Source organism: Dromiciops gliroides, chromosome 1 (genome assembly GCF_019393635.1).
Source record: "Dromiciops gliroides isolate mDroGli1 chromosome 1, mDroGli1.pri, whole genome shotgun sequence".
Taxonomy (NCBI): Eukaryota; Metazoa; Chordata; class Mammalia; order Microbiotheria; family Microbiotheriidae; genus Dromiciops; species Dromiciops gliroides.
In genome coordinates this window covers 434,012,927-434,039,165 of record NC_057861.1, presented here as the reverse complement: position 1 = coordinate 434,039,165, position 26,239 = coordinate 434,012,927, and positions in this window count along the sequence as shown.

The window sequence follows — 26,239 nt, the reverse complement described above, 5'->3', positions numbered from 1 at the left end:
AACATTAAAAGAGGCTTGTACTCAGGCAAAAAGCAACGTTCTAGAGCACAGATAATTCTTCTTCTAGGTATAGGCTACAGAACTAGAAGTTGCAAAGGTTACATAGGCCAAAAGATGAAATTGGTGCTGGTTGATTTTGTTAAACTGACACAGGAGGGTTCTCTGATGGTGATGGGGGTAGGGCAGGGAAGAGTGTACTGGGAATAGACTGTGTTGTAAATAACAAAATTCATCAATAAAATTAAAAATAAAGACACTTTAAAAAACCTGCCTATGTTTGCAATGGGTAGCTAGGTGACAAGATGGATAGAGTTCCAGGCCTAGAGACAGAAAGGCTCATCTTCCTGAATTAAAATCTGGCCTCAGACACTTAGCTGTGTGACCCTGGGCAAGTCACTTAACTCTCTTTGCCATAATTTCCTCATCTGTCAAATTAGCTGGAGAAGGAAATAGCAAACCACTCCAGTATCTATGCCAAGAAAACCCCACAAAATGGGGCCACAAAGAGTTGGACACAGCTGAAAACAACTGAACAACAAGGTTTGCAGATAAGTTAGAATCAGCTTTACAAGTTCATGAGCTGCCCGCCAGTTTGTCCAACAACAGACCTTAGTAGTGTTCAGTATTGAAAACTGGAACAGCTTTTATTCCAGGAAACTAACAGATTTTCATTCACTTCTGTTTTTTCTGACTTGAACTAAGCCGAATATGCAAAACTACAGATTTAGGGACCATGCCTTGTAAACTTGACAGGATCTTAGAGTTGGGAGGGACTCTGGGGTCATTATGTCCAATCTGAGCTAAACAGAAATCCCTGACAAGAGGTTATCCGATTTCTGCCCAAAGACCTTTACTGAGGAGAAACCTACCACCTGCCAAGGTCACCTATTCCATTTAGGCCCAGCTCCAATTATTGGGAAGTTTTCCCCTTCTCTAATTGGAGTCTGCCTTTCTGTAACTTCTGTCTTTGAAAAGCACGGGGTGGTTTCACAGGACAAGTATCTACTTATTTTCCTTGACTGAAGTCAGAAGTAACTCACCTTGTGCTTTACTGTTAACCCTTTCAGGGGTATCTGGCACAGGCATGACCTAGAGGGGAAGGTGGTGTCAAAATGTCCCTGTCTCTGATCTGTTGCATAGACTCACTACTTCCCCCTGTCCTTTTTTTTTTTTTTTTTTTGTATAAGATACCCACAACACAGGTATTCTAGACCAGAGGTGTCAAACATAATGCCAGCAGCATTCCCTGTGTGGCCCAAACCAAGTTAAAATGTCATTGGGAAATATCCAACTACTTTGTTAAATAGTTCCCTATTATATTTTATTATATTTTGATGAAAGTACAATAAAACGTAGATAATACTACAGTTCAAAACTAAGCCAGTAGTTTTATGTACTTGGGGGCCTCATTTTTAAGTTTGACATCACTGTTCTAGACCAAGTTCCATTTAGCTTGATCTGGTGGTTCAGGAGACATTTCTATATAGAACCACCTAATGCTGAGGAATGACAATAACAGAGTTTGCTTAGCAATAGCATTTGAAGAATGTCAGCAGAAATCCTCTGCCTCCCTTTACCAAGATGACGGGTCTTGGTCAAACTGTGGGTCAATCCTGAGGAAACGGGTACTCCTTGTGTGCTGGGGCTTGTACTTAGACATCCAGGAAGCTACATCATTGGCTCAAGCCTCAGTCCTCTTGACCAATCAAGTCTTAAGGGAGGTTTCACTGTCTTTTATGAAAAACTAGCCTGGCCCGAGTGACAGGGCTAGTTTTAGTGACTACAGCTTAGTAACTAAAGTAACTTAGTAACTTCAACTATAATGGGAACAGAAACACAAATACATAGAAAATCTTACTTCCCCTGGTTCAATCTCTTAGCAACATGGTCATCTCTACATTATTGCGTTATTTCGATGTCATGAGTTCGAGACCTCACTGTCTTTATCCCTCCATCTCTACGTTATTAAGTCTGGATTAGAAATACCAGCATGGAAGATAAAACTAGTCTTGGGTTTATAGGCTAGCTACAGTCAACTTCAGAGGGGGAAAAAGGCTGATATTGTCCAGATCATAGGATCTTAGACTTAAGGAACATCTTTTTTTTTTCTTTTCTTTTCTTTCTTTCTTTCTTTTTTTTTAGGGTAATGAGGATTAAGTGACTTGCCCAGGGTCACACAGCTAGTAAGTGTCAAGTGTCTGAGGCCAGATTTGAACTCAGGTCCTCCTGAATCTAGGGCCGGTGCTTTATGCACTGCGCCACCTAGCTGCCCCGACTTAAGGAACTTCTGATGTGAAGGACTTTAATAGTTAACTAACATTTATATAATACTTACTATGTGCCAGGAACTGTGCTAAGTGCTTTAAAAACATTATCTCATTTGATCCTCACAATAATACTGGCAGGTAAATGCTATTTATTTTCCCATTTTACAGTTAGGGAAACTGAGGCAAACAGGTTAAGTGACTTGATCTAGGTCAAACAGCTAGAAAGTAACTAAGGTCACTTTTGAACTCAGGTCCTCCTGACTCTAGGCTGTACTCTACCCACAGCCCCACTCAACTAGTCAACCCTTTCCTTTTCCAGATGTGAAAACTGAGATTCAGAAAGATTAAGTGATTTACCAAAAATCACAGATAGTAAGTGGCAGGAATAGGTTCAACACCTCCCCTCCACACACACACCTCTAAACCCTCAAACCTAGAGCTCTTTCTACTGAAGTATTCTTGTCAAGGTTAGGCAATAGCAGCTGCCTGTTTGGTCCACAGATTGATTACATAGTTTTCCTGATTGTGGCAAAAAGCCCTTTAAAAAACTGTGTTGCAATATTTCCACCACAATAACTGTGAGAGGTTCTGGATAAGTTTAGTTCTTTATCACCTCCAAATAGTTAGACATGTGCCAAATAAATTAAACAAAGAAACAAAAACTTTAAAAGGAGAAAGGAACCAATGCACTCATAAAGATGGGACAACAAAAAGAATGAAGAAATGATCAAGCCAAGAAAAACTAATACAATCTAAAAGAGTAACAGAGAACACTGGAGAAAACTGTCAAAGAAAATAATTCTGCACTAGCTGCAACAGGGGCTCCAGAAAAGAGAATGCAAAGACTACAAGAATTCCAATACTAGACAGAAGCCCTAATAAAAGAAGGAAGAGACAAAGCGATAGAAGGAAGGGAAATTAGAACTCTAATAACAAAATTGAAAAGGAGATTCTGTGGCTTGGAACAGAAGCTAGAAAACCTTGGTAAAGCAATAAATACCCTGAAAAACAACAAAGAATGGAAGCAATAGAACTCAGTAATTCATTGATAATAATGATAAATGATAATAATGTTAAAATATGTAAAAATAAATGATAATGTAAGAAAAAGCAGCACAGGAAGAACCCATGAGACATATGTAAACAAAACAATTGATCTAGAAAACTGAGTTTGGACATGTCATCTAAGAATCCTGGATGCCCATGATCAGTGGCAATAGTGGTGAGAGCTGACTTCTGGGTATTGTGCAGATTAAAATTGGATATTAGATCATAAATCTACCCTACTTAACCTTTCCCTTTGAAACAGGATCACTATTCCCTGTGTGGGCAGGGCAATGTACAACGGCTAAGGAAGAAGGCAGTTTCAGGGCATCTAAGAGGTCCTTGATAAGATCCCCATTGGCAATAGCCTTGCCCGAGGATGTTAGGAAGCCTCGTTGACACCAAATCATACCAATAAAGTGGCATATGCCAAAGCCATATTTCGAGTCAGTAAAAATGGTGGCACTCTTATCTTTGGCTATATTACAGGCCTGTGTAAGAGCCACAAGTTCAGCAGCCTGTGCACTAAAATGGGAAGGCAGAGAAGCTGCCCAGAGGGTGTCATAATCAGAAACTACAGCAGCTCCAGTAAAACGGGTTCCCTCTCTCATAAATGAGGAACCATCTGTATAGAGGACAAGATCAGGATTTTCTAAAGGTGTATCAAAAAGATCATCACGGGGTTTTTCAGCCATATCAACTAAAGAAGCACAGTCGTGCAATGGTTTCCCCAAGAATGGTAAGTTAGGGAGTAGCGTTGCTGGATTGAGAACTGTGCAGCGTTTTAAAGTGATATTCTCATTACCTAACAGGGTTATTTCATACTTAGCCTTTGATCTGAAAAGGCTTGTGTCCTGTGATGTAGTAAGAGAGCCTCCACTTCGTGAGGGCATTGCACAGTTAGAGGGTTACCTAGGACCAAATCAGAGGCTTTTTCTACCAAAAGGGCTGTGGCCGCCACTGCTCTAAGGCAAGGTGGCGCTCCAGCCGCTACAGGGTCCAGCTGAGTTGAATAGTAGGCTATAGGGCATTGGTTAGGCCCCAGTGATTGAGTCAGAACTCTAGAAGCCACCCCCCCCTTTGTTAATGCACAAAGAGAGTGAAAGGCTTACTATAATCTGGTAGTCCTAGGGCAGGTGCTGATAACAAGGCCCGTTTTAATTCTTTTATGGCTGAGAGATGCTGGGGATCCAACTGTAAAATGTCTGGGACAGAACTTTTTGTTAGAGCTATGAGAGGTTTAGTAATTTCACCAAAAGAGGGTATCCATTGTCTACAGTACCTGGCTGCTCCCAGAATGGCTCTCAACTGCCTCTTAGTAGTGGGGGCAGAGAGTTGTTGAATGGCCTGGACTCGCTTAGAAGAGACACAGCGAGTTCCAGCAGCCAGAATAAATCCTAAATATTCCACCTGGGGCAAACACCATTGTACCTTTGACTTGGACATTTTGTGGCCTCTCCTACACCCAGCATCTGGTTTGCTTACTAATACTGATTTAGAGGCTCCTGTGTCTAGCAGACAATCGTAATAAGTCTCCCCCACTTTTAGGGTATCAAGGGGTCTCTGCCACCCACCCACTTCCCTCTCCAGTTAAATTTGCCCCACAGTGCTGGAATTCCCATGTATACAATTTCTTTGGCTAAGGGATCCTCAGATCCTGGTGGAATGGCAAATGTGGCATAGCTTGGTATTGTGGAAAGAGCACCAAGTTTGGAGGCAGAAGTCCCAGGTTGAGTCCTGACTTGTGCCTTTGCAGCTTATGTAACTAGGGAAGTCACTTCACCTCAGGGGGTCCCTGCTTCCTCAATGCTAAAATGTCTGGGATGGTACTTGTCCTTCCTATGGCACAGAGTTGTCAAGAGGAAAATATGGTGAATTCAAAGTGCCCTCTAAATGTAAGCTATTGAGCTATAAGAAAAGATGGAAGTGAGACAGTTTTTGAGAAACCTGGGAAGACTTGTATGAAGTAAAATTTATATAATGACATTATTGTAAAGATGAACAACTTCAAAAGACTTGAGAACTCTGATCAAATCCAAAGGAATTATGATGAAGCATGTTCACCTCCAGGGAGGGAGGTGATGGACTAGCAGATTGGGACTATTTTTTTTTTTGACACGTTCAGTGGGGGAATTTGTTTTTCTTGACTAGACATCATTGTTTGGTTGTTTTTGATTATACATGTTTGTAACAGGGTTCTCTCTCTCTCTCTCTCTCTCTCTCTCTCTCTCTCTCTCTCTCTCTCTCTCTCTCCCTCCCTCCCTCCTTCCTTCCCTCCCTTCCTCCCCCCACCTCTCTCTTTCTCTCTCCCTTTCTCCCTTCCCCCTCCTCTCTCTCAGTGAGGGCAGAGGTAGAAGGGAGAGAAGGTAGATTTTCTTTGATTGAAAAAATTAATTACAAAAATAAAAGTAGTGGTGATAGTAGCTTGCCCTCAGTAAATATTTATATAACTGAATGGACTAGGATTGCACATCCCTCTCAAGATCTGGAAGGTATTAACTTCTGATACTCAAGTGTGTTGCCAGGATTGAGCTTTTTAATTATAAAGGGGTACAGGGCAGAGTTTGTTTGTGGCTTCTCATCCCAAGGCTCCCCTCAGTTGGTACCTGCGGACCCAACCAACTTTAATGAAAGAAAATCATGTCACTCCTCTCAACAACAAGTAAAACCCAAACTGTTCTTTCCTTTGAGGTATTTTGGAGAGCATTAACCTACATAGAGATCCTACTAGAAGTCCCTCTTCCCTCACTCTCCCAAGCCTAATTATTCCCATTTTCTCTCAAACTCAATTACATTTTAGAGTTAGAGCCAGGAGGGACCTAAAATCCATCTAGTCCAACTTCCTCATTTTACTGATGAGGACATTGAGGCCAGATTGATAATGAATTTATGAAATGATGAAATGGGGAGCAGACATGTCTGATTCATTGGGTACTCATTGGGAAAGACCATGATGGCGGAAGGAAACTAGGCTATACTCATACTTTAATATGCCTCACAAAGAGGGTGTGAGGCAAACAATAGAGAGCCAAGGGGTGAAAGGTGTACAGACGCAGGGACAGGGGTTGAGATGGTAAAGGAAGCAGATGGGAAGAAAGAGAGGCAGAGATTATCACTCATGTAACCATGTATTCAAGTTGGGAACTTTAGGCAGCATGGAACTAATGAAGATGGAAGAGTGCTGGGGCAGGGCAGGAATTTGAGGTCTCATTTTTATAGGGTTTTGGGGAGAACAAACTAACTCTTCCCTGTGCCACCTTGGGCTTTGACATATCCAAATCATCTCAAAGTTGTTGGTAAAACTTTAAAGTTAACATGTCAACATCACCTCTTAGAGCTCTGCTGGTCTTCTTTTTTTTTTTTGGTGAGGCAATAGGGGTTAAGTGACTTGCCTAGGGTCACACAGCTAGTGAGTGTTAAGTGTCTGAGGCCGGATTTGAACTCAGGTCCTCCTGACTCCAGGGTCGGTACTCTATCCACTGTGCCACCTAGCTGCCCCTCTGCTGGTCTTCTTAAAGATGTTTGAAACTTATCTGAGATTTCCCTATCATAGGACCACAAGATCCTCACAGCCACATTTAGATGGCTTCCACTGATTCAACACATGCTACCAGAGTGGGAATTTTGGTTAATAAACCATACGATTGGTAAATCATGATCCTTTGGTCTTTGGGATGGTTTGTACTTTACTTCCAGCTTTACCTTTGCAATCTTGTCTGATATTGCCCCTTTATACTAGCTATGTATAAACTTACTATACTGACTTGATGGATGGGGGTGGGGGTGGGGGTGGGGCTCGGTCAGGGGGACAAAAACAATATAAAATGTTAACACAGAGGCATGGAGGAGTAAAGTGACTGGCATGGAATCACACAATTAGAAATGACCAGAGATGTGATTTGAACCCAAGTTTTTCTGATTCCAATTCCTGTACTCTGCTACACCAGTGCCATCAGTCTTAAATAGAAATGGGGGCTATAAATCCACACATAAGGATCTCTGTGGGCTACATGTTGACTTAGCTTTAAAGTATCATTATACTTTTATTATATTGTTGTTGCTGAGTCGTTTCAGTCATGTCTGACCTTTTGTGACACCACTTGATGTTTCTTGGCAGATACTGGAACGGTTTGCCATTTCCTTCCCCAGCTTATTTTACAGATGAGGAAACTGAGGCAAACAGGGTGAAGTGACTTGCCCCGTATCACACAACTAGTCAGTATTTGAAGCTGAATTTGAACTCAGGTCCTTCTGACTCCAGGCCCAGTAGTCTATCTACTACTGTTGTTAAATGTTTCCCAATTTTATTTTAATCTGCCTAAGGCAGCACTCAGGATTGCTGCATACAGCATGAGACACAATGCCACTACACCACGCTGGCTCTTTAGAATCATAAAGAATGGAAGTGAATGAGAAGATGTGGATGTGTGTCCGGCTGAGAAGGGCTTGTATCAATATTGCTGGAGGGAGTGTCAGCTCATGAAATAACAACTCCACCAAAAGACCAAGCGAATCATAGACCTTTGGAACTGGAAAGAGACGTCAGAGCTCATCTAGTCCAAAGTCCTTCTGTTGCAGATGAGGAGATACAGTGGGGCAGTGACTCACTCAGAGTGATTGATAACAGCTGGAAAGTGAGAGCACTGTCTTCTTATTCCAGGTTCCCCGGGCTCTTTTTGCAATACTATGCTTCCTGGCCAACTGAGATTGTCTCCATCAGAGGTGTCAAACATGCGGCCCTCATTGAAGTCCACAACATATTCCAGGGCAGTCTGAATCAGATCAAAATGCAAGTGGGAAATATTTAACAAGATGAATCAAAATGCCATAACACTTGATAATGTTAATAAGGGGTTTTTGAGGTCATTGTGCAGCTCACAGGTATCTGTTCGTACAGTTGAGTGGCCCTCATTTCTTTTTATTTAATTTAAATTTTTTTCATTTAAAATTTTTTTGTGAGGCAATTGAGGTTAAGTGACTTGCCCAAGGTCACACAGCTAGTAAATGTCAAGTGTCTGAGGCTGGATTTGAACTCAGGTCCTCCTGAATCCAGGGCCTGTGCTTTATCCACTGCACCACCTAGTTGCCTCCTGTTTGTCATTTTTTATAACACAATATTCCATCACCATCATATACCACAGTTTGTTTGGCCATTCTCCAATTGATGGGCATTCCTTTGATTTCCAATTCTTAGCCACCACAAAAAGAGCTGCTATAAATATTTTTGTAAAAATAGGTGTTTTTCTCTTTTTGGGGATGTCTTTGGGATATAAACCTAGCAGTGGCATTGCTGCATCAAAGGGTATGAACAGTTCTGTAGCCCTTTGGACATAGTTCCAAGGTGCTCTCTAGAATGGTTGGATCTTTTCACAACTCCAATAGTGGATTAGCGTCCCAGCTTTCCCACATCCCCTCCAAAATTCAATATTTTCCATTTTTATTATATTTGCCACTCTAATAGGTGTGAGGCGATACCTCAGAGTTGTTTTAATTTGCATTTCTCTGATCAATAGTGATCTAGAGCATTTTTTCATGTGATTATAGATGGCTTTGATTTCTTTGAGAACTATAGCAATCTTTTTTTTTAAATTTAATTTCTTTTATTCTGAACTTAAGAAATAAAATAAGCATTTCCATAAAATAGTAGGATAGGAAAAAAGATGATTGTGCATGAAACTGCAAATCTATTATGTACAACTTGCTATTCCTTTTAAATATATAATAAAGTTATCATGTAACTTTCTTTTTTCTTTTTTTCCTTCTTTTCTTCCCTCCCCTCCTTACCCCTGTCCTAGAGATGGCTACCATTAGACATATCCTTTATATACTTCTATTTATCAATTCTTTCTCAGGATGTAGACAGTGTCTTCCTTCATATGTCCTTTGTAGTTTGGGTCATAATGACTATAATGACTATTATAATAATAGTTAAGTTGACAGTTCTTAAAACAATATTGTTGTTACAGTATACAATTTTCTCTTGCTTCTGCTCATTTCATTCTTCATTATTCCAAGCAAGTCTATCCATGTTTTTCTAAGATTACTGAGCTCATCACTTCTTATACGACAGTAGTATTTTATCACAATCATATGCCATAAATAATTCAGCCATTCCCCAATTGACAGGCATCCCCGCAACTTCTAGTTCTTTGCTACCCCAAAGAGAGCTGTTATAAATATTTTAGAACATATAGGTTCTTTTCCTTTTCCCCTAATCATCTTGGGAATGCTGACCTAGTAATGCTATTGCTACTAAGGTGAAGTCAGAGAATTTACAGAAATTGAGTATGTTAAGGAACTGTGAAGTTAGAGTATTTAAGAGAATATCAACCTGTATATTGGAGTTCTCTAGTATGAGGGTTGGGTTCACTGGTGTACTAAACTCTGAGAAAGGAGGCAGGATGTTTTGGGGGTGTGGAGTGAAAGCAGTAAATAATGGTTTCCAGGATCTTCACTGGGTAATAAATTTAAATAGCCCACAAACCTCAAAGGAGAAGGGGTTGCTATGTGATAGATAGTAGTAGCAGGAGAGTCAGAAAGTGACACTAAGAATCAAGGAGAATTCTGGTTCCTTCCCTCTCCATGACTAGTGAATAGGAGAGTAAGAGAGAAAGTGCAGTCAATGGAGGAAATGATGTCCACGGAAGGCGTGTTGTCAAAGGGAGCCATGTGTCAGTGAATGCCAGAAGGTGGAAGAGTGATAAAGGAAGAGGTTTAAGATTGTTCATTTTGGATTAGGTATTCCAGAAGTACAGTGGAAGTGTTGGAGAGATGTAGAGTGGGAGATTGGAAGAGTGGGATTGAAGTCACTGGGGATTAAGGAATGGACAACTAGCATAGAGGAAAGGGATTTGTCCTTGGGGTTCAGTACTATTGTGACAGAGAGAATAAGATGAGTTGGCTACATGCTAACCATTAAGGAATGGGTCCAAGCAGAGTATCAGTGGATAGGGAAAGGTCTGATGAGGGAGGCAGATGATTGGATTTTTTCATGATTGCCTCTTGAGACCCAACTTCATGGGAAGCAGTGTTGTGTCGAATTATGAGTAAGAGGTATGGCATGGCAAGCCCAGGAGCCCACATTCTGGCCAGCAATGGGGAAACCAAAACCTAGAGAAACAAATTGACCTCCCTAATTTTCTAAAGCTAGTTAAGTCAGTCACCAAGCTAGATTTTTACTCAGGTTCTCTGATTTTAAATCTCGTGTTTTTCAACTATATCAGAAGAGTTGTATCAATGGTCTCCATGCAAATGTATACAGGAGGACTGCTACAGCTTATCTCCAATTCAGATTTTCCATATCTAGAAAAAAGAACTGACCTTAATGAATTGGCCTACTATTAATGGGCCACAATGGCTTGCAATGTAGATGCGGCCAGTTCACGTGGTAAACTAGTTTATTATTAGCTCTGATCAAACAATGACTTTTTTTGTGTGTGAGGCAATGGGGTTAAGTGACTTGCCCAGGGTCACACAGCTAGTAAGTGTCAAGTGTCTGAGGTTGGATTTGAACTTAGGTCTTCCTGATTGGAGGGCCAGTGCTTTATCCACTGTGCCACCTAGCTGCCCCCCAAACAATGACTTTTTTTAAATAGAATTTTATTTTCCAAAATATATGTAAAAACAAATTTTTAACATCAATTTTTTAAAAACTTTGTGTTCCAACTTCTCTTCCCCCCCCCTCCATTTGTACCCCCCACCCACAAGAACTTAAGCAATTCAAAATAAGTTATACATGAGTAGTCATGGAAAAATTCCCATATTAGCTAGTTGTGAGAGAAAACAATAAAAAAACCCCAAACTTCAGATTAAGGAATTGTCAAAGAGGAAATAAAAAAAATTTTAAATCTGTTTCCATCTGTTTTCAGATACCATCAGTTCTTTCTCTGCAGATGGGCTGCAATATTCATAAGTCCTTCAGGGTTATATTGGATTATTGCTTTGCTGAAAATAACCACATGCTTCCCAGAAGATCATCCCCAACTATTGCTGTTATTTTGTATACAGTACATTTCACTCTCCTTCAGTTCATGTAGGTCTTTCCAGGTTTTTCTGATAATATCCTGTTCATCATAACCTGTATATAGTACCTTAAGCTTGACAGAGAATTTTCTTCATAAAAGCCCAGCAAAGTAGGTACCATACATTTTGCCATTATAATCAATCATCATAACTATTTCCCTCCATCCCACGCCCTTCCCATGACATTTACTCTATCTTCTTTTTACCTATTCCTCCTCAAAAGTGTTTTACTTCTGACTATCCTCTCCCTCACTCTGCACTCCCTTTTTTCACTCTTCCTTCCTTATCCTCTTCCCTTCCTAATTTCCTGCAGGGTTAAATAGATTACTCCTCCCAATTGGGTATGAAATCTATTCCCTCCATGAGCCCACTCTAATGATATCAGGGTCCCTGAGCTAATTCTGTGTTCTAAATTTTTCTTCCTTCCTCCCTCCTCAACCCTCCCCATGAGATCAAGCAATTCAATATGTCATACTGGTGCAGTAATACAGAACATCTTCATCTTCCTTGAAAGTGTTTTGCTTTTTACTGCTCTCTCCCCCAATATGCCCTTACCTCCCTCCCCACCCCCCCCCCACATCCAGGGCAAAAATATATTACTATACCTACTTGAGTATGTATGTTAGTCCTTCTTTGAGCCAATTCTGATGATATTAAGGTTCACTCACTCCTCAACTCCTTCCCCCTCTTCTACTCTCCTCCATAAGCTTTTTTCTTGTTTCCTTCATGTGAACTACCTCTCTCCAGACCATCTCTCCTCTTCTCCCTCCCCCAGTTTATTCCTCCTATACTTCAACCCTATTTTAATGATGTCATCATGGATTAGTTAGGTGGCACAGTGGACAAAGCACCAGCCCTGGACCCAGGAGGCCCCAAGCCCAAATCCAGCCCCAGACATAAGACACCCCACCCTGTCCTACAAAGAACAAAACATAAATGCTCTACAGATATCATCCCTTCATATTCAGTTCAGTCCTGTCTTCTGTGAATTTCTTACTGAGATAGTTCTTATGATTTCAAAGTATTATCTTCCCATGTAGGAATGTAAATGGTTTGATCTTTTAATATCCCTCATGAAGTCTTTTTCCTGTTTACCTTTTTATGCTTCTCCAGGGTCTTGTATTTGAAAGTCAAATTTTCTATTCAGTTCAGGTCTTTTCATCACAAATGCTTGAAAGACCTCTTTCTCATTGAAATCCCATTTTTGCCTCTGAAAGATTATACTCAGTTTTGCTGGGTATGTGATTTTTGGCTGAAGTCCCAGTTCCTTTGCCCTCTGGAATATCATATTCCATGCCCTCCTGTCCTTTAATGTAGAAACTGCTAGATCTTGCTTTATCCTTATTGGAGCTCCACAGTATTTGAATTCTTTTTTTTCTAGCTGCTTGCAGTATTTTCTCCTTCACCTGGGAGTTCTGGAATTTGGCTATAATATTCCTGGACATTTTCCTTTTGGGATCTCTTTCAGGAGGTGATTGGTGGATTCTTTCAATTTCTATTTTAGCTTCTGCTTCTAGAATATCAGGGCAATTTTCCCTCACAATCTCTTGGAGGATGGTGTCTAAGCTTTTGTTTTGGTCATGGTTTTTAGGTAGTCCAAAGATTTTCAAATTATCTCTCCTAGATTTATTTTCTAGGTCAGCTGTTTTTCCAAGGAGATATTTCACATTGCCCTCTATTTTTTCTTTCAATTGGATTTGCTTTACTGTGTCTTGGTTTCTCATAAGGTCACTAGCTTCCATTTGTCCAATCCTAATTCTTAGGCAGTTATTTTCATCAGACAGGTTTGTTTTTGTTTTTGTTTTTGTTTTTAGTGAGGCAATTGGGGTTAAGTGACTTGCCCAGGGTCACACAGCTAGTAAGTATAAGTGTCTGAGGCCAGATTTGAACTCAGGTACTCCTGATTCCAGGGCCAGTGTTCTATCCACTGTGCCACCTAGTTGCCCCCCAGACAGTTTTTTAATCTCCTTTTCCATTTGGCTTTTCAAACTATTGACTTTTTTCTCATGACTCTCCTGCATCACTCTCATTTCCCTTTCCATTCTTTCCTTCTTTTCTCTACATCTTCTTTCTCTTTCTCCTACTTTTTCTTCAAAGTCCCTTTTGAGAGCTTCCATGGCCTGAGACCAATTCATATTTTTCTTGGAAGCTTTGGATGTTGGAGCTTTGACCCTGTTATTATCTTCTTCTTCTGAGGGTGTATTGTGGTCTACCTTACCCCCAAAGAAGTTTTCGATGGTCTTCTGCTTTCTCTGCCTACTCATTCTGGCTTACTATTTCTTGGCTTTTAACTCCTTCTTAAAGTGTGGTGCTGCTTCCAGGACACACTGTTCAAGCTACAGCATGGCCTGGGGGATGGTTGGACTTCTTCTCAGCCTGCATGGCCTCACTGTCATTTGATTTTAAACTCTCCACTGGGGGGGGGGGCTGCTTCTCAGCTCCACTCCTGTTCTCAGCTTCAGAGGGTCCCAGGTATTTTGGGTTGAGGGGGGGCAGGCTTTAATCTCACCTGGCCTGTTCTCAGGTCTGGAGATAACCCCAGGCCTACTTACTAAGGAACCAACCAGCAAAGCTTTCTTTACTGTGGTTCTGAGCTTCTGATGAGACTGCTCCCCTGCTCCCCTCCCCCACCTGGGTCTCCTGCCACTCAGGATTTCTTCCTGGTTCCCTGCTGGAGTGGGACAGTTGAATCCTTCTCCTTAGTCCACTGGTACCCCAGCACTTCCCCCTCCCCCCCCCCCCCGGTCCAGCTGTTCAGTCTGATCGGGTTCCAGAAGACGCTCACTGGTGCTGAAGCAGATTCAGAGGCACTAGGGCAAATTCCTCTGGCGGGTGTCTGGTGTATCGGCCTGATTGTGGGGTTAGGCTTTATTCGTGGCCCAGCATGGCCCCCTGAAATCTATCTATAGCTGGAGAAAACTCTCACCCCGTATTTTTGTGTGTTTTTCTGCCCCAAGGGCTCTTTTATTGCTATTTTTGGGGTGATTGTATCAGGAGCCCTGTGGGTTTGTCTTTCCTCCACCATCTTGGCTCCGCCCCCCCAAACAATGACTTTTTTAAAAAATCCAATAACACATGTTCTTGTATCTGCATGAACCAATTAACTTAATTAAGAGGAAAGAAATGTGTAAAGTCACAGGTTGATAGGATTTAGATGAAAGGAACTCTAGAGATCATATATTCCAATCTTCATTTTATAGATGAGGAAACTGAGACCCAATGAGGGGAAGTGCTACAAAGCCAAGCTAATAGATGAGAAACCCTGAAAATGGTGCCCTTTTTTCATTTAATAACATTCTCCCAGAGCTGCTAGGAAGTAAAATTTGTAAATCCTCATAGCATCAGATTAAAATAATTCCTCAACAGTAGGTAAAAGAGCAGCATCAAGGATTATAAGCATGTGGCCCATCCATTTCTATGATTTTAGGCTAGTCCCACCGAAATGGTTCATTACATTAATCACATTTCCATTATGTTATTATCTCTGGTCCCATTAGGCAGCCAAGCCCTTCTCATCCATTGAAGCTTTTAGAGAGAAGCTTAGGTTCATTTTCCCCCTGTGATGCAGATGGAGTCATGCTGCTCACAGATCACAGGAAATAATAGAATTTTGGAGCTAAAGGAGCTTTATAGATCATCTGGTCCAGCCCTCTCAATTTTCAGAGGGGAGGCAAACATCCGGAGGGTGAAGTGATGTGACCAAAGTCACATGATGAGTCAGTGAGAAAACAGAGCCTGTGATCCAGCTTGGCCTCCCCACTCCAGGCCTAGTCCAATCATCTTTCTATGTTAAGTTGGTTGTTTTCCCAAAGCCAGGAAGGACAACCTCTCTTAAGGGAAAGAATCCTGAAAATTTCTGTGCAATAGTTCAATGGCTGAAGAGGAGTAAATGGCCATCAGAAACCCAAGCTTCACTAGTTGCTTAGATTTTCTTCCTTTCTCCCTTCCTTCCTCTCTCTTTACCTTCTTTCTTTCTGTTCCTTCCTTCCCTTCTTTCCTCCTTCCCTTCCTTCCTCCTTCCCTTCTTTCCTTTCTTCTTTCTTTTTCCCTTCCCTTCCCTTCCCTTCCCTTCCCTTCCCTTCCCTTCCCTTCCCTTCCCTTCCCTTCCCTTCCCTTCCCTTCCCTTCCCTTCCCTTCCCTTCCCTTCCCTTCCCTTCCCTTCCCTTCCCTTCCCTTCCCTTCCCTTCCCTTCCCTTCCCTTCCCTTCCCTTCCCTTCCCTTCCCTTCCCTTCCCTTCCCTTCCCTTCCCTTCCCTTCCCTTCCCTTCCCTTCCCTTCCCTTCCCTTTCCTTTCCTTCCTCTATCCTAGGGATGTAAGGTACCTTTAGCTTTGGTGTCCTGATGGAGAATATACAAATTAGTCAGAGGATAGATATGTGAATTTTGATTCAGGTTTACTCTGGATGAAGATTTCGCAAAGCAAACAGATGGTTCTCATTCTGGAGAAATAACATGGATGATAATCCAAGCAGTTTGGAAATGTCTTGACTACCACCTACAATAAGTCCAAATTGTTTGGGACATGGTGGGGAACATAACTGAAATACAAAGCTTTTGCCCAAAAGAGATGCCAGTTTTCTCAAGCATAGTTTTGAGAAGCTAAACCAGAGCTACATTTGAGGCCAAGAGAAGCCATTTAAGGGAAAGAGGGTTTTAGGTCTGAGGATTTTAGCAAGAATCTGTATAATTGCCTTTCTTTTGTCCAAGGACACTTACATATGGACTTATGTATTCAGGCTAAGCACAAGTAAGCTCAATTTCCTACTATAATGCAATCCATTTTGTAATTCAGATTTGACTTAGTTTTTCATGCTTCATATTATTGATACTCAAGAAAAAAATAGAGTAGAAACTAATGGACAGATCCAATTCTATCAAAAGTAGAAAGGGAAATAAAAAAACTTTTGTTTTTAGACACTAATTAGTGCAGTGGATAAAGCACCAGGCTTGGATTCAGAAGGACCTGAGTTCAAATATGGCCTCAAACACTTGACACTTACTAGCTGTGTGACCCTGGTCAAGTCACTTAACCCTCATAGCCCGCCAAAAGAAAAAAGAAAATAAAGACACTAATTAGGGGACAGCCAAAGGGAGAGAAAAGAAGTATAAATGGACAATATCAAAAAGAGGTGTCCAAATTTCTGAACTGTCCCAAAGTTTTGGGGGCGGCTAGGTGACGCAGTGGATAAAACACCAGCCCTGGATTCAGGAGGACCTGAGTTCAAATCCGGCCTCAGACACTTAACACTTAATATCTGTGTGACCCTGGGCAAGTCACTTAACCCCAATTGCCTCACAAAAAAAAATCTGGCCTCAAACACTTGACACTTACTAGCTGTATGACCCTGGGCAAGTCACTTAACTCTCATTGCCTCACAAAAAAACAAAACAAAACAAAACAAAAAACCCAAAGTTTTGGGAACTGTCCCAAAGGCATAAAATTTGTTTCTTTAAGAGACAGGTGTCCTAAGCCTCTTGAGCAGGTCATCTCAAAAAAAGATGTACATTGAGATTAAGGCCAATATTTGAGCCTTTTGCATCAATTAACATTTGCTAAATAGGATATTTAACTCACTTTCATTTTGGAGACAGACAGACACATAGAGAGGATGGGGGGGTGGGGAAGAGGGGAAGGAGAGAGAGGAGACACGAAATGCAAGTAGAGTCCCATTTACAATTTTGAGGTTTTTTTGTTTGTTTTTTTGTTTTTGGCGGGGCAATGAGGGTTAAGTGACTTGCCCAGGGTCACACAGCTAGTAAGTGTAAGTGTCTGAGGCCAGATTTGAACTCAGGTCCTCCTGAATCCAGGGCCAGTGCTTTATCCACTACGCCACCTAGCTGCCCCACCCCCCCAATTTACAATTGACAAGAAAGTTCAGAACCTGGAAAGGACTAATAGGATGGAGATGGTAACTCTTAGAGAATGGGAGAATATTGTGAGGAAAGGGGGGCTGCGATATAAAACAGAAAGGCGCATTCCCAAAGATAGGAGGAAAGCAAGGACCCCTCTATGATAAAGAGAGGAAAGAGTGTTAAGAGGAAGAGTTCTGAGGGGTCAGGTTACATATGGCAGGACTGGGGAGGTGCAGGAGAATATGGGGGGTGGGGGGAAGGAGAGGAAAGCATCTTGTTTTCTAATTGAGCTGCAGGTGATTTTGCCCCTCCCCCAACTTCTTGGTTGAAACAAAAATAAATGTATCCAGAGACTAGGGGACAGACCAAGAAAGTCCAACTGTGACTCAAGGCTTATCACTGCAAACAACTATATTAACCCCCTCCCCTTGACTCCTCCCCCCCTACTCCCCACTGTTTTCAATATGCATCTCTATCTGTCCCTCTGGAGGCAGGCTGAACTGAGCACAGAACAGTTTGGGAAGAGAGGCTACAGACCTGGCAGAAAGTAGGTTAATGTCACCAGGAGAGGGAATGGGAAACTGTCTCTTGAAAATTCCTTTGCTAATAATCTTGGAGTCTTCCTGTTCTTGGAGTCTGTTGTTCAGAGAGCCTAACATCACCCAGAGAAGATGGGATTCTCCTTTCTAGAATGTTTGTGTCCTGATAGGATTGCTTGTATTTGGGTTGCCCTACATTCTGAGGTATAAAGTGGTCAACCTTCTGACAAATTCAGTCTTGGAAAAATTGACTGCTGAGCATCCCTGAGCTTAAAAATCAAAAAAAAAATCTGTTCTGTAAGACTTGGCCTAGAACCATGTCATGAACAGGGATTGGGAGTTCAAACATTAGAGACTTTGAGCCTGGGCATATGCCTCTAAATATAATGATAGATAACAATTCAACAATGCAAATCCTATGTGCCGGGAACCTAAGCAAAAGCAAATCAGTCCCTGCCCTCAGGGAACTTACAGCATACTATAAGGAGTTATGTTGTTGTTTTTTAGTCATGTTCAATTCTTTGTGACCCCATTTGGGGATTTCTTGGCAGAGATATTGGAGTGGTTTGCCATTCCCTTCTCCAGCTCATTTTTCAGATGAGGAAACTGAGACAAACATAGTGAAGTGACTTGCCCAGGGTCACGCATCTAGGAACTGTCTGAGGCCATATTTGAATTCACAAAGAGGAGTCTTTCTGACTCCAGACCTGGCATATGTATGTATAAGTATGCAAATGCAAATGCAAATGTCTGTCTGTCCATTTCATTCAAGCCTAAAACTTCACTAGGACTTCTGGGACACCCTGTGAAAATATAGATAAATGAATGAATGGATGGATGGATGGATGGATGGATAAATATATACATATACACACATACACAAACACATATACACACAGGTGTGTATGTATATATATGTTTGCATATGTGCATGTATGTATATGTGTGTATATATGTGTACATGTGTGTATGCCTATGTGTTTGTGTCTATGTCTACTTGTGTATGCCTATTGGGAAGATGTCTGTGTAAGGTTGTCACTGAATTTATGATCCACCATGGGAGAGAGTATAGAAAAGGGAGATAAAGAGGCCTAGGACAGGATCTTGGGGTAGGAGGAAGATGAACTATTGAAGACATGATCAGACAGGGAGGACAAGAATAGGAGCTATGGGAGGAGGGAGTATGCAGGGAGAGTGGGTGGTCAACAAGGTCAGAATCAGTGAATATCATTGTTAAATCATTTCCTTCATTTGAAAAATATTAGCTTTTGTAGTCAAAATCATCCTAGGTTAGGAGGTGGATAGAGTAAAACATGTTGTTCAAGACTCACAAACTTCAGAACCCAATCCTCCATAAATGTTTTTACACAGAAAGCCTTTTAGTAAATGGTTAACAGCAGTTACCTGCTGAGTTCCTGGATACCCCAATTTAGACACAGAAGATTCATAAAGTTCCAGAAATTCACCTTGTGGAAGTTTTAATTCAATCATCTAGAGGACAGTGCTCTGCCACAGGGCTCTTCTCCTGCATTCTTGAGCCTGGGGCAGGATTGTACTCCCTGTTCTCACCTCCTAGATGCCTCTTGTCTTTCCCACAACCAAGGTCACCATGGAAGTTAGTGCCCCTCAACCACTGGGAGACCTGGCCTGTGGGGAGCTAACTGCCCATGCTTGCCATACCCTGTGCTCACTTAGGTCTTTAGCTTTGTCCTCTAGCTGTTTTCAAGAGCTTACCACCTCCTAAATCTTGCTTTTGGTCTCACATTGTTTCAAGTCAACCGGGAACCAAAGACCCCCAGTCAGGCAGGGCCAGCTCCTGGCAAGCTTTTTCAAAGTGAAGGGAAAGGGGGCAGCTAGGTGGCGCAGTGGATAAAGCACTGGCCTTGGATTCAGGAATACCTGAGTTCAAATCCAGCCTCAGACACTTGACACTTAACTAGCTATGTGACCCTGGGAAAATCACTTAACCCTCATTGCCCTGCAAAAATTAAAAAAACAAAAAACAAAACCAAAACAAAGTGAAGGGAAGGAGTGGTGTATGTTAGCAGGAGTGGGAAAGGTAGTGATGGTGGTGGTAGTGATGACACTTGCTAAATTTACTCAATTTACTTACTCAATTTCCTCTGTTTGCGCCTGGCAAAAGCTTCCCAAGAAGCTAAGGAAAGCAATGAACCATCGTCATAAATTACTGAAGCCAAACAACCTTTTTGGATCTGGAAATCAACAATACCTCCGTAACTGCTGTATTATGCACCATGCAAGTGCTGATTGGAAATGTATGCTAAGGAGCTCAAATGCCAGGGGATGCCAATGTTTATTCATAGGAAGCTGTTAGTGGTAGGGAAAGGAAGAGGCGGCAGCCCAGGGTCTGTGCAGTTACTCATTCCTGCTGATCCCTTCTTTGCAGGTCATTTGTTCTTAAGCTGCTGCTTTGACTCAAGACATTTCAACCTCAAAAAATTAATAATCCATCTTTTTTCTTTTTCTTTTAAAATGTTCAGATATGATACTTGGCTGAGAAATGTTAAGGAACTTGAAATGGGAATCTGACCTATGCTTAGAATGGTCCTTGTTTCTTCCATGGGATTGCTGTATGACCTTGAGAAGTAAGGGCTTTAGATGCTTGGACTAAATTTGGGAGCCAGTGAGGAACACGAGGGACTGTGTTATGTTTAAGTCCTGGACCCCGAGTCAGGAAGAGCCAAGTTCCAAGCCTACCTCAAATACTTACTAGCTACCTGTGTGACTCTTTTTTTTTTCTCTTAATAGTATTTTTTCCTCAATTACATGCAAAGATAGTCTTCAACATTCATTTTTGTGAGATTTTAATTTCCAAAAATTTTTTTGCAAGCTGGATATTTTGGGTGAGGGGCAGGGCAACAAGGGTTAAGTGACTTGTCCAGGGTCACACAGTTAGTAAGTGTCAAGTGTCTGAGGCTGTATTTGAATTCAGGTCCTCCTGAATCCAGGGCCAGTGCTTTGTCCACTGCACCACCTAGCTGTGCCTGGATAATTTTTTTTTTTTTTTGCAGGGCAACAGGGGTTAAGTGACTTGCCCAGGGTCACACAGCCAGCAAGTGTCAAGTGTCTGAGGCTGGATCCGAACTCAGGTATTCCTGACTCCAAGGCTGGTACTCTATCCACTGCGCTACCTAGCTGCCCCCGGATAATTTTTTTAATTGCTTTTTTTTCTTTTTTAGGTTAACATACCCATTTTGAAAACAAATGTGTGATTGGTTTCTGCCTAATTATTTTTATGTTGGATCTTTTTCTAGGATGCTTATTTTGTTAATGAGGACTAAGGTTAGAAGAAAATAATAAATGAGTAGAACAAAAAGAAAAGAGAAGACTCTTAACTTTGCTATTTTTCTTAGGGTTCTGGTAGTGGCCGAGCATCACCGAAAATCTTTCTCTATTGAAACAGATAAAACAATGTGATGATGATGATGATGACGACAACAACATGACGATGACTAACAACAACAATTAAAAGGCACATTAATATAGCTTCACGGTTTCCAAAACACTTTTCCTCTTATGAATGAGGATGTACAAGTATAATGTTCCCCTTCTAAAGAGAAGACATGCTCAGAGACTTTCAGTAATCTGCCTAGGGTCACACAACGGGACTTGACTCCAGTACTCTGACTTCCAGTCTTTGAAGCAGGGCTGCCTTGGAGGGCTAGGGGCCTCAGCTGCCTGGGATGGGCCCAGGTTCTCACTGTTCAGAGCTTGCCACTGCTCCTGGGGATGGAGAAGGACAGGAAGGCAGGCACTTCTTTCTCAATTCTTTTTTTTTTTTCCCCAGGGCAATGGGGATTAAGTGACTTGCCCAGGGTCACACAGCTAGTAAGTGTCTGAGACTGGGTTTGTACTCAGGTCCTCCTTAATCCAAGGCTGGTGCCTTATCCACTGCACCACCTAGCTGCTCTGGCACTTCTTTCTTCAAGTCCCTTGCTCAGTCTAGGTGGGAGCCAAGGCTCCAGCCTGGAAGCTTTGCTCCATGGCAAGAACTGGAGTGGTTCTTTTCTAATGCTCTTCTCCCACCTTGCATTGTCTTAGAGTTACTTGTCATGTCCCTCTCCTAGAGGGCTAGAGCCGTGCAGATGGGACCTGGCTTATGCAAGTTTGTCTCTCCTCCAGAGCCTAGCACATTTCTAGACATAGCAGGAGTTAACATAATCAATGCGGGGGTGGGGGGGGGTGAGTCTTCAGATGTTTGCTATGGGAGGAAGTCTATGCTGAGTGCCTAATGAGGGATGGAGCTAGGCAGACCATGGGAGGGGGTAGGGAGGGCATGCCCATGGTGGGCTGGGAAAGTCAGGTGGGATTTCTTGATTTTTTTTTAATTTGATTTTTTTTTTCCCTGCGGGGCTATGGGGGTTAAGTGACTTGCCCAGGGTCACACAGCTAGTAAGTGTCAAGTGTTTGAGGCCAGATTTGAACTCAGGTACTCCTGACTCCAGGGCCAGTGCTTTATCCACTGTGCCACCTAGCTGCCCCCAAGGTGGGATTTCTTGAGGGGAAATCTTCCTGGCTAGACACTTCCTGTAAGATGTTCTTGTTTTTCGTGACATTTTGGAGGGGGAATCTGGACCTGTGATATATTTCAACGGTAGGTTTGGCAGTTCTCTGGGGACCACCTCTACCTCTGGGTTTCCTTTCCAGATCTCAGGGGACATGGCTGAGGATGTAATCGAATACCATCTTAGCGGTGAGTTAGACCAATAACAACATTCCACATTTGCCCCACACTCAAGGCTGCTCAGAGCCCAGTCATACTCATCTATGTGGTCAGTAAAGCGGAAACTCCAGGAGGGTAGGGATGGTGTCCTTCTTAGCTCTATCTGTCCCATGTCTAGCACTTTCCTTCAATAAAAGTTTAGTGAAATGCACTGACTTGATCCTCACAACACCTGTCTGTGGCGGGGGGCGGGGGGCCGGGGACCGGGGGCCAGGGGCCGGGGTAAGCTGGCTGCTGGCTCACAGGAGGCAGTATAGTTTGCCAAAAGTCACCCACTGGGCTGAGACTGGTAGCAGCCAGTCTCTGGACTCAGCCCCAGGGCTTGAGTTCCAAATTTTTCTCCCTCCCTTCCCTTCCTGCTTTGCCCAAGACAGCAAACAATCTGATCTAGGTTATACAGTCCAATCATGTTAAACAAATGTCCACATTTGTAATGTGAAAGAAGAATCAGAACAAAAGGGGAAAACCAAAAGAAAGAAAAAAACAACCAAAAACACAAGCAAAAAAAGTGACAATAGTATGCTTTGATTTGCATCCAGATTCCAGATTCTTTTTTCTGGATGTGGAGAGTCTTTCCCATGATGAGTCCTTTGGCATTGTCTTGGATCAATGTATTGCTGAGAAGATCTAAGTCTTTCAAAGTTGATCACTGAACAATGTTGCTGTTACTGTATATAATGTTCTCCTGGTTCTGCTCACTTCATTTTGTATCAGTTCATGTAAGTCTTTCTAGGTTTTTCTGAAATCTGCCTGCTCATCATTTCTTACAGCACAGTAGTATTCCTTTATATTCATATACCACAACTTGTTCTACCTGTGGTGAATCTTGCCTGAATTTCTTCATCTGTCAAATGAAGAAGTTGGGCTTGATTGCCTGTAAGGTCTCTTTTAGCTCTAAATCTATGATTCCATGATATCTATTGAATTCCCCCATCTTCTTTCCTCAAAATTCTCCTGTTTCTTGATAATCATCAAAGCAGTCTAGAAATGGCTAAGAAATAGAGTAGTAGACCAGTGGAATAGAGTAGGTACATAATACACAGTAGTAAATGACCATTGTAATATAGTGTTTGATAACTACAAAGATCCAATCTTTTGGGACAGGAATTCACTATTTGACAAAAATTATTGGCAAAATTGGGAAGCAGTTTGGCAGAAACTAGGTGTAGATCAACATCTCATATCATATACTGAGATAAGGTCATAGAGGGTGAGATAATAAGGAAATTAGGGGAACATGGAATATCTCATCATATCTGGATTAGGGAAGAATTTATGACAAAACAAGAGATAGAGAGCATTAGGGGAAGTAAAATGGATAATTTTGATTACTAAATTAGAAAGTGATTGTACAAATAAATCTAATGCAGTCAATATTAGAAGGAAAGCAGAAAAGTAAGGGAAAATTTTAGAGGAAGTTTCTTTAATAAAGGTCTCATTTCTCAAATATATAGGTAACTGAGTCAAATTTTTTAAGAATGCAAGTCAGTCCCCAATTGATAAATGGTCAAAGGATATGAACAGGCAGTTTTCAGACAAAGAAATCAAAGCTATCTATAGTCACATAGAAAAATGCTCTAAATCACTATTGATTGGAGAAATACAAATTAAAACAACTCTGAAGTATTACCCCACACCTATCAGATGGGCTAATATGACAGGAAAAAAAATGACAAATGTTGTAGGGGATGTGGAAAAACGGAGTCACTAATGCACTGTTGGCAGAGTTGTGAATGGATATAACCATTCAGGAGGGCAATTTGGAACTATGGCCAAAGGGCTATAAAATTAAGAATACTCTTTGATCCAGAAGTACTATTATGAGGTCTATATCCCAAAGAGATTTTTTTAAAAAGGAAAAGGGCCTATATGTCCAAAAATATTTATACCAGCTCTTTTTGTGGTAGCAAAAATGGAAAATTGAGGGGATGCCCATCAATTGGGGAATGACTGAACACCTTGTGACATATGGTTATGATAGAGTACTATGGTGCTATAAGAAATGATGAGCAGGATGGATTCAGAAAAATTTGTGAAGACCTATATGATATTGGTACAGAGTGAAGTGAGCAGGACCAGGAGAACATTGTACATAGTAACAGCAATATTATATAATGATCAACTCAGCAGTAACATGACCTAGGACAGTTCTGAAAGACTTATGATGAAAAATGCTATCTATTTCCAGAGGAAAAAAAAGATGGAGTCTGATTGCAGATCAAAGAATACATTTTAAAACTTTTCTTTATTTTTCTTGGATTTTTGGGGGTATGGGGGGGAGTCTATGGCTAATATGGAAATATGGTTTGCATGACAGCACATGTATATTACTTGCCTTCTTAAGGAAGGGAGAGGAGAGGAAGGGAGAGAATTTGGAACTCAAAATTTCTTAAAAAATGAATGTTGGGCAGCTAGGTGGCACAGTGGATAGAGCACCGGTCCTGGAGTCAGGAGTACCTGAGTTCAAATCCGGGCTCAGACACTTAACACTTACTAGCTATGTGACCCTGGGCAAGTCACTTAACCCCCATTGCCCCGCAAAAAAAAAAAAAAAAGAAGAAGAACTTATTGTCTTTGGTAAGGTTAACTCTTCCTTTTGTACCTATAACACGATCCCTGATGGCTTCCTCTAGATATTACTCATTAATCATCTCCTTTCTTGGTTCTTTTTTTTTTTTTTTTTTTGGTGAGGCAATTGGGGTTAAGTGACTTGCCCAGGGTCACACAGCTAGTAAGTGTCAAGTGTCTGAGGCTGGATTTGAACTCAAGTCCTCCTGAATCCAGGGCCAGTGCTCTATCCACTGCGCCATCTAGCTGCCCCGATCATCTCCTTTCTTGCTCAACTCTGCCTCTCTACAATACACACTTCTCTCCTTACCAGTAGGCAAACTCATGTTTACCTTGTCATAAGGCAAAACTTTCCATTGACCCTACTCCTTCAAACTTACATACTAAAATCTCTACCTTTTCACTGGTAAACCTTTGAAAGAGTAATCAATATTCACTGCTGTCCCTTCCTTTCCACCCCCTCATTCTTTGTGTCCTCACCACTTAACTGCCAGTTCTCTCTAAAGGAGATGGTATCCACTACTAGTTCTGTATCCAAAAAGAGATAAAAAACAAAAAGGAAAAGAACCTATAGGTACAAGAATATTTATAGCAGCTACTTTCTGGTAGCAAAGAATTGGAAATTGAGGGGATGTCCATCAACTGGGGAATGGCTGAACAAATTGTGGTATGTGATTATGATGGAATACTATTGTGCTATAAGAAATGATGCACAGGATGCTCTCAGAAAAACCTGAAAAGATTTATATGAGCTGATGCAAAGGGAAATGTATTGTATACAAAGTAAAAGCAATATTGTAAGATGATCAGCTGTGATCCAAGACAACTTTGAAGGACTTTTGATGAAAAATGCTATCCATCCCCAGAGAAAGAACTCATGGTGTCTGAATACAGATTGGAGCACATTTTTTTAAACTTAATTTTTCTTGAGGGTTTTTTTTTTAGTCTGTTTTCCTTCACAACATGATAAAGAAATGTTTTGTATGACTACACATGCATAACCTATATCAAATTGCTTGCCTTATCAAGAAGCGGGGAGAGGAAAGGAAATAAATTGGAACTCAACATTTTAAAAATGTATATTGAAATTGTTTTTACATGTAATTTGGAGAAAATAAAATATTAATAAAGAAAAAAGGAAAAATAGAGGAGATGGTATTTCTTCCCTTGGCTTTTGTGACGCTCCTCTCTTGACTATTTGAC